Genomic DNA, 9,984 nt, shown 5'->3' with positions numbered 1-9,984 from the left:
AATCGCTGTACACAATCTCATATCACAGAAGTTAATCTCAAATTTCCTTATCTGGAAACTAAATTACAGTCATTGTTAAGAACCAACGTGAAGTTTTATGAGTGTGTATTTGAGAAGATCACTCTAAATTGTTCCATTACACAATAGTGTATAAGGACCTACCTGGCATGTCCACAACTGCTAAATACCTGTGGCTGTAGGACGTTAACGTGGCTTGCTGGTCTCGACGACGGATATCGAGACGTTCCTATGATAATTTTCTTGTATGTTGAAAGGCATGATATGTATTGTTGAATATGTTTGCATGTACAGGATGGGCTTTCACACGCACAGGTGAAAGGAAATCAATACAGCATACTTAGATATATCTTCTAAGTTGATGGACATATTAAGTAATGTTACAGAATATATTTATGGGGAATACTTTGATAACATATACAAAATGATATATTTCAAAAGTCATATGTGACACGTGTTCAACAATACTCACCCCTCCCCTACCCAATGACATACGATCTTCCTTCCCTACCCATTGACATACGATCTTATATCTGTTTGAGATGTTTAGCCTGAGTGGGTATTTTGTATCATACATTGATAGTAATCGCCAGTGTCTATGTGTTATCTTCTTCCATATACATATATACACGTACAGGTTGCATTATAGGGGACATTGAGAAAGGCTCAAACAAACTTCACACACTTAGATAGGTTATTGAAACGTGTAGTCTCTAACGTCAGTGACATGACAGGGATTGGAGTATTGGGGAGTTACATGTCGGTTGGTCGTGAATACAAATATATTGTGGAGTGGCATGAAGCTTTGAGGAAGACATGAGTACTATCACCAATTGCATCTTTTTCCTTCCGGAGAATGAGTGGCACGGGTGGCCCAGTTGTCTAAGGCACCGCGATTCGCTGTGCAAAGTTGCGTCCCTTGGGCACGCCAGAAACCTATGACGTCACTTTGGAATGCCATGATGATTTGTATGGGATCCAATTGCGTGGATCGATGCTCATGATATCAATCACTGGATTGCCTGGTGCAGACTTGATTATATATAGAACGCCGTCATATAGCTGGAATAAAATGTTAAGTGCGGCGTTAAACAACAAACCAACCAACCAACATTCACCGACACCTTTTGCGCCACTTTGAGCTGTGTGACGTCATAACAGTAAAGTGCTGTTTAGAACTGAATGTTGCAAGGCTTCCTTCGCTTTCGGTTCGATTTGTGGTTCAATTTACAGTGAGGCGGTCTTTACACTGAAAACAGTACATTTACAGCCTAAATATTACAGTAATATCACGCTGAAGCACAGACACGCTATATAGGCTTAATAAATGCACTCCATGTCTTTAGCGTGACTGAGAAAGCTTAAATCCTGCACGGCTCTCCTCGGTCTGATGGTCATTCATAGTCGTTGTTAAGTCATAGTAGACAATACCTTGTGTGAAGTTGAGACGTGATAATCAGTGATACTTTGTTGGATCAAGATCATAAGATGTAAGATAGCTGTTTGGGGAACTCATTCAGGCTAGCTCAATTGCCGTTACCCTTGTGGGAGTGTGTGTGTGTGTATGTGTGTGTGTGTGTGTGTGTGTGTGTGTGTGTGTGTGTGTGTGTGTGTGTGTGTGTGTGTGTGTGTGTGTGTGTGTGTGTGTGTGTGTGTGTGTGTGTTGAGTGAGGGTGGTCTCGCTGTGGTTTTGACCTTGTGGTTAAAGCATTCGCTCGACACGCCGAAGGTCCACTTCCCCAAAATAGGTACAATGTATGAAACCCATTTCTGATATACCCCGCCATGATATTGCAGAACTATTTCTAGAACGGCGTTAAACCATACTCACTCCCGCCGTGATCAGTGGGTGTGGGGGTGAGGGGTGGGGGGTTTGTGTAACACTGCAGTCAGCAATATTCGAACTTTATCACAAAATCACTCAACTCAAATAGTCAAGTCAAGATATAACATGTGCAACGAACCACACCAGCGTGGTCCAATAACACACGATCTGCGAGACAGATCATTCATCATGTTTGTCGACAGCAGGTTGTTTGCAATGGGGACCTCTCTGACCTGATATCTGATTTCTTTGAGAGTCAGTCGGAAAAAACAAAATCTAATACAAATGTGGTATTTAGCCCAAAATTAATGTTTTAAAGTTTCATCGGGAAATCAATTGTCAAAGTGTCCAACAGGACATAATTAATTATGGAATAAGCTATTTCTACTCAAAACACACTGCAAAATCCACATGTTCGTCACCGCTGTGCCTGTGTACCTATCTGACCATCGTCAATTCGTTTTGCTGGTATTTGTGTATGAGGAATGTTCGAGTCCTGAATTCACGCCGATTATCATCATATGATCATGCTCGTGATCTATATAACTCACGATTACCTCCAAATTTATAACGCTAAAACCAGTAGACGATGTACAGGGCCTATTGACGTTATAAAGAGGCAGCAGGATGCCTGCAATGAACAGTTGTGGAGGTAGTGTAAACGAATACATCGATAACTCAATGATTTAGTCATAAACACATCAGGCTTCACAATCTAAACATTGACAAGGCTCTTCATGAAATATATTCCCATACCATATAATGCATATACTTAAAATATTTGCAACCTCATATATTGATTCTTGATCTATCATCATACTACCGGTGCTCGCAAGTATTATCTAAACGCTAACGTCCACGTCCGTCGTTATTAAGCTATCACACCGTGACTGACATGTATATTAGAAAGAAAAAGCAATCATGATTTACTTTGGATACGTTGACGTTGACCTCGCCGCGATTAGCGGCAAAATTCTAGAACCTCGTTAATTCGGATACGGAAACCGCGTATTCCGTACATTTACTATTGGGGCGTCTTTGTATAGCAAAGGGATATAAATGATAATCGATGATTCGCTAATCCGGAACCTCGTTAATCCGCACGCTTAAACAGAGAACGAAGTCGTCCGATTTAACGAGGTTTCACTGTAATTACTCAATCACAGACGTTGACCAGAGAATCCGGATAATTTGTTGTTGTGAAATTGTTCCTGAAAGCATCATGTCCTATTTATAATTCAAACACTCGGTGATTTATTAGATGACACTCTATCATGGTTGGGGTGAGATCAAAGGCGTCTCCCATCATCTACGAGACAACAGATAGTACCGTGCGCTGTCGCGTGAACCACCCCGCCCCACCGTACGAGCATCCGCAGCGGCAGAGTCATCTCAACATTCCTCAAAAATGCTAAACGGCCCTGTTTGTGGATATGCAATAGTGATAACATTAAAGGTCTTATAAAATCAATTAAAATCCAATACGGGCTAAAATAGAAATATGCCAGGAATCGTTCTCGTGATCTAACTTAAACAAATCGGGGCCTAACTATCATATAACAGATAACATATGATGCCTAGATATATTTTATTTCTTAAATGTATTATGTATTTGAGTGATGAGGTACATGTATATTTTCTGACGTATAAAATCGATGTTTCAAGTATGTAAAACAACTATCTTCTTATAAACACCATACATATCACTGAGTGCATGATACTAAATATATAAGTGAGTAGATATAGGTTTACGGTGCTTTTTAAAAGTAATGAAATGGGCTCCACACATTGTAACCATGTTGGGAATGGAAACCGGGCCTTCTGCGTGACGTGCGAGCGGTGTAACCACTAGGCTACCCACCGCCCTTAAATCTGTGAGACAATACATACAGGATATTTGTCTTTCTCTCAAAATAGCTTTTCTAACTCATTGAGTGACTCTGTGAAGCCCATTTCTAGTGTCGCCCGCCGTGATAAAGCCATACTAACTCACACTCACTCTTAATATGTTCATAGTATTCCAACAAGTTAATTGTAGCCTAATTATTTGTTTCAAATTAATTTCTCTTTCAAAATACCAAATATCAAAGACGAACACAACCATTAAGATCATGTCAACTTTGCACGTTACATGCTATTTCACTCAAGTGAAACATCAATATTAAAATTATGATTGGAGATAACTATAGCATTTAGCATGGGAGGAAAGCCCGAAGTGATGCAGGTCTCAGACGTTTACCACTTCGGTGAAACCCACGAGCACGGGTATGGTGCTGACAACCCCACAAAAGATAATCGGGGCGAACCGGGATTCGAACCCCAATCATAGGTTTCTCTCGTGGCAAAGGGACGCAACTCTGCACAGCGAATTGCGGCGCCTCAGACGACTGGGCCACCCGTGCCCCCTTGTTACAGACAGAATTTTGTAAGAAGTGTCCTAAAAATGTTATGTATTTCACAGCATATATTTGAACAGGACATAAAACATGCCCCGCGAAAGGATCTAAACCACAGCCTACCCAACCAAATATCTAAGGTGCAGTTAATGGCTATATTTAGCAGAGGGAGTATGTGGATAGAGGCAGGGTTTGACACGCACGCGTGAAGTAAGATAACGTGTCGTTGTCCGGCGAAGTTAACCAGGAAATACAACACATGACGTGCAGAGCTGGGCCACTTAACTCGCCTACTAATTGGTCCGGGCGTACTTAAAATGTCAGTTCAACAAACCAATTACTTTTTAAAGTTCTTTCTGTGATTATCCCTTCACAGCAAAATTAACCTTAATATTCTAAATACAAAGTGGCAGGATCGGAATCACGAACGTCAAACTTCAGACTAAATTCTCAATTTATTGCTGATTGGTTCGTTCATTCTAGTTACTTCATTACTGACCCGTGAAGATCCGGGGTAGAATAGGTCTTCAGCAACCCATGCTTGCCGTAAAAGGCGACTAACGGGATCGGCTGGTCAGGCTCGCTGACTTGGTTGAAGTATGTCATCGTATCCCAATTGCGTGGATCGATGCTCGTGATATCAATCACTGGATTGTCTGGTCCAGACTCGATTATTTACAGTGCGGCGTAAAACAACCAACCAACCAACCAACGTCATTTCTTTCATTGTTTGCGAAGAGACCCATACCAACGTGACGTCATATGAATGCGCTGTCACAAATAAGTGTTCATGACGTCACAGATTAAAGATGACGCCATTCCAATAATAGATTTTTGTTTGTTTGTTTGTTGTTTAACGCCGCACTCAGCAATATTCCAGCTATATGACGGCGATCTGTAAATAATCGAGTCTGGACCAGACAATCCAGAGATTGACAGCATGAGCATCGATCCACGCATTTGGGATCGATGACATGCATTAACCAAGTCAACGAGCCTGACCACCCGATCCCGTTAGTCGCCTTTTACGACAAGCATAGTCGCCTTTTACGGCAAGCATGGGTTGCTGAAGACCTATTCTACCCCGGAATCTTCACGGATTCCAATAATAGAATAATTGCTATGATATCTCAACCTGAAATCAGAAACCCACACTGTTCTACATTTCCTCGAGAGAAAAATATGGACAATATAAAGAATATCATACTCGCAACTGAATTTCTGATTATCGGTCCCTCGTAAGTTGTACAAACTTAATTCACTCGGGACAGAATTCCTAGTAGTTCGTTGCTTATTCTCTAAATATTTATATTTTGATAGAATGCTAAATTGTGTAATTCTATTAAACTGCCTTTAAAAAGGAAGGATACATTCACTGTGGCAAGAAATGAAACAAACAAGAAATGGCTATTCGATGGTGATGTATTTGATAAGGATATCATGGTTTGTTCTGAACCTTAGTAGACTGACAGTTAATTACAGAAATAAAATTCTCTTATTTAAAAAGCGAAACCAAGTAAATATGAAAAAGAAATCCAAGTGGAGCCCTTCCTAGAGTTGAGGCACTTTGTACTTGCCAAATCATTCAATACTAGAGTTGGGCGCCTTTTTAAAATTTATTCTCAAGGGTATTGGCGACAGACAAGGACCTTAACTTTGAGGTGATTCGGCGACTGTTTTCGGCCTAGAAACGTTATGATAACGTTTGTGATGTTTTGGTCAAACGTTTAACGATCGAGCCTGGAACGGGCAAACCCGTTTTTCATAGATCAGCATCCACCTCATGGGAGTACGTTGACACAATCAGCCATGTCTCTTTGTAACAACCGATCTCCAGTGTATTCCGCAATGGCGACACGCCTTGTCAGATCCGAAAGCCCCAATTGGTTGTAAGATATTTATGAAGTACCGGCTGCAGTAGCATGCCTTACATTTCTTATCAATATTCCTTCTATCCAAGTGGCCCTCAAGTTTAATCTGAAAAATATATAAAAGTTTTTTCCTAATATTCGATTCTGTAAAAACGCGTTTTTGCGCTTGTCAACCTTTTTTTAACCCTCAACACATTCTGGTTTTCAGAACATCCAACTTGTCCTGAGAACGATTTTGTTTGTAAAACTTGAAAAAGCTGGAGAGTAGAGAGACAGATACAAGTTTTGTTGGAGATATACCTGAATAACCAACATTAATAAGGGAAACGTGTCCCAATTCATCGAAATGGTATTTAGGCATAAACAACAGCAATACACACGGTAAGAAAGTTTAAAGTTATCATACATTTCAATGATTTGATGTTATGTTTACAATGAATAATAACCATTTGTATTTAGCTGGGTAAATATAAAAAAAGTCGCCATATTTAAACCGCAACAAATAACAAAATGAAAGTTTGATTATAATAAGTACGCAAATATAGAAATATATTCCTTCCAACGTGGCAATCTCTGCTGAAGTTTTACCTACCTTTCGACGGATGGTGTGTGTCTTTAGTGTGGCTAGAACTGCCACAACAAGTACTTGTTGAGGTGTGAATTGTTCAGTCAATTCATACGTGGTTGACAAGTCATTGCGACAGCTGGTGAGAGCATACCATCTGGCTATGAAACAATAAAGAAAACACGACTGACAACAATAACAGTATCTACAGAGGTTTGTTCAGGAAGACAAAATGTGAATTGTTTACACACGTACACGACCTTATGTTTTTTTTGTGCAGTGTTTCATCATCGTTAAAGTATCTGGCCAAGGGATTCGAGCTATATAAAAAGGAGAATGTGTCTTACAATATGTTGGGTTCAGTTATATATATCGCAGTGTCACCCGACGGAAAAAGAGCACTTTAAGTTCAGCCACGACGGGTCAGCTTAACCTGGGATGAAAATCGCATCTGAAATAAGGTTAATATGTTGAAACATCGGATTCAGTGCTGAAAGTGTGTGTGTGAGTGAGTGAAGGAATGGCTCCAGCGACGTAAATGTAGTGGCTTGTGAATAAGAAGTCTGGACCAGGAAACCTTGTGACTGAAAGCACGACCACGCACTCAGTGATGTCAGACATTGTAATCATTCATTCTCATTTTTAGTCACAGTGTTGTCATATTCAACAGCGTTCAAAAACACATCTTGTCGACTAATAGATTCGGACAACTCTTTGCCATAGGTATATAATATCGCTCTGCGACCCCTTACTATTAATTACGACATTAGTGATTAAACTGCATGCATTTATATGAATATAGTCGTATGTCTGCCTCTGTCTGTAAGCATAATATATACGGGTATGTGTATGTCTGTTTATGTTTGTGTATGTGTGTATGTATGTGTATTTATCATATAATGGGTAGGTTTCTCGGCAGGATAAAGCCAACGGATAAAAACGATATCCGTTGGGGTCACATGCGGATAGAGATGCAAATATCAAAGGTCAAGTAGGGACTACTTTCACTGTTTATAAACAAACATGGCGTCGCCCTCGTCATTCGGCGAGCGAGTCAGAATTAACCATCGGGAATCTGGATAAACTACAGGGATAATTGCTATCATTTTAACATCCCTAAACACACTCGCGTGCTAACCTCTATATGTATGTATGTATGTATATATATAGTGGGTGTATATATGTATCTATGTACATGTATATATGCGTATGTATGTGTAATTATTTGTGTAGACTTGCTTGTGTATTTGTACTTTTGTATTTTTTGTATTGATGTGTATGTACATGTATAATGTGTTCATATAGGCATTTTATGTATGTTAATGTTCTTTTTCCAAACATTATGTTAAAAAATATACATGATGTCTCCGGGAACACTTGAGGGACGCAGCCTTGCAGGCGAACAACAGCGAGTTACAAATTTCAAAGTTGACGTTTTTCGATCAGTAGTGCGTGGTACTGCCCCGATTTGTCAAACTTTCTTTCACTCGATGAGGCTTATTGCGTATGAGTCTCCCAATGGCGATATGAGGGAGTCAGGCCCACTCCTCTTGCAACGCTGGACAATTCAGCCTATCATGCCCAGGCGTGTTCAGTGGGGGAATCTGGATCCAGGATGACTTTGGCATGAAGTTCATTTCCACGTCGCCCGACACGACCACGCCTATCAAGGAAGTGCAAAGTGAATCTAAAAACATGACACGTAATTACTCGACGTTATGTACACCAGTGACATCAATTGGCAATATCACGATTTGTAAGGGGCGGCACAACTCGGCGGCCGCCGAGCATGGTGATGACAATCGTCTGATCCATAACTCCAGTAGCCTGATGAAAGTTTGCAGCAAATTGATTCGAAGTTTGAGGTCTATTTTGTACAGCCTGGGTTTGAATCAATCGATCCTGTACTCTTGTCGTTGACCTGGGACGCCCTGAAAGGGGCGATCGTCAACATTATGGGTCTGTGGTAACCAGTTCCATAGACTTCTAAACACAGCATACTAAGAACTCGTAGACGCTCCGCGTGTTGCAGACACCGTATCACTAGTTCATACACAAACGATGAATGATATCAAGCAAATCACAACTGTATGATAAGCAGAATCAATAAGATTGACAAAAATAACGGCCAAAAGAGATCCAAATCAGGAATGACACCCTACGCACGAGTGTGGCGCTACTGCGCGATGCACGTACAAACTATAGGATGTCGTTTGGTGTTACGTTTTACAAACATAAACGTTCGTGCAAATGATGTTTATCATCATCACTTATCTTTGTTATCAAGGCTTTCGACTATTGTCCATAAGACAAAAGTATTGTAGAATCAAATTCCAAGCAGTGTCTTTATACCACTGCGTTCCACTCATTAGGCATATGTCCAATCAGCGCAAGGCAGCGCATAACCTGTACCGTGTGTTCAGTACAGGTAAACTGTATACAATATAACGCAAGAATTTCTATGTTCAGAAGATGCCTTAAAGGTTCCCTACCATGTATGTAAGCCATGTCATGCTTCTTGAGAGTGAGTGAGTGTGGTTTTACGCCAAATTGGAAATTGTTACAGAAATACTACAACGGGGAATCACCAGAAATGCCCTTCGCATATTATACACTTTGTGAGCATCGAACCATGATATTCGGCGTAACTAGCCAGCGCCTTAAAAATAGGGAACCCCACCACCCCAGTCCTAAAGACAGTATTCCCAACTGTCCAACTATCTGAAACCATAAGCGTGTTCCTGTGAGGTTCCCAGAAAGAATATGCCCCCTGTAGTAGGTTTGGTAGTAACATTAACAAGGCGGGAACTCCAATAACCTCCCTCACATTGTGAGGCCACACATTGTGGTTTGTGGGTCGTTGCTCAAAATATCGATCATTTGAATGTCTGGTCCAGACTCGATTAAAAACACACCGCCACCATGTAGCTGCGATATTGCTGAGATCAATGTGAACACCGAACAAAGAACTACAAAGTCATGTATAGTTAATTAACCACTTCGTGGCCTCGTGATAGAGCGTCTCCCGGAGAGCGGAAGGTCAGGAGTTCGATCCCGGCCGCGTCATACGAAAGATGTGATAAATATGGTACTTGTTGTTACCCTGCCTGGCGGAAAAGCGCCATTAAGAGGCTAAAACAAGGACCGGTCGGCTCGGGGTCAGTATACTGTATCTGGATAGGGTATTCATGTTCAAAATGTGGTATGGTATCTCAGTGGGCTAGCACTATAAAATCTGCATCAGTCCGGTTTAGTATAAGCACGCACACACACACACGCACGCAGGCACGCACGCACGCACGCACACAT

Source organism: Haliotis cracherodii, unplaced genomic scaffold, assembly GCF_022045235.1.
Source record: "Haliotis cracherodii isolate W230 unplaced genomic scaffold, xgHalCrac1.p SCAF_3, whole genome shotgun sequence".
NCBI classification, from domain to species: domain Eukaryota; kingdom Metazoa; phylum Mollusca; class Gastropoda; order Lepetellida; family Haliotidae; genus Haliotis; species Haliotis cracherodii.
The sequence above is the reverse complement of the archived record's forward strand: the minus strand, read 5'-3'. Positions refer to the sequence as shown.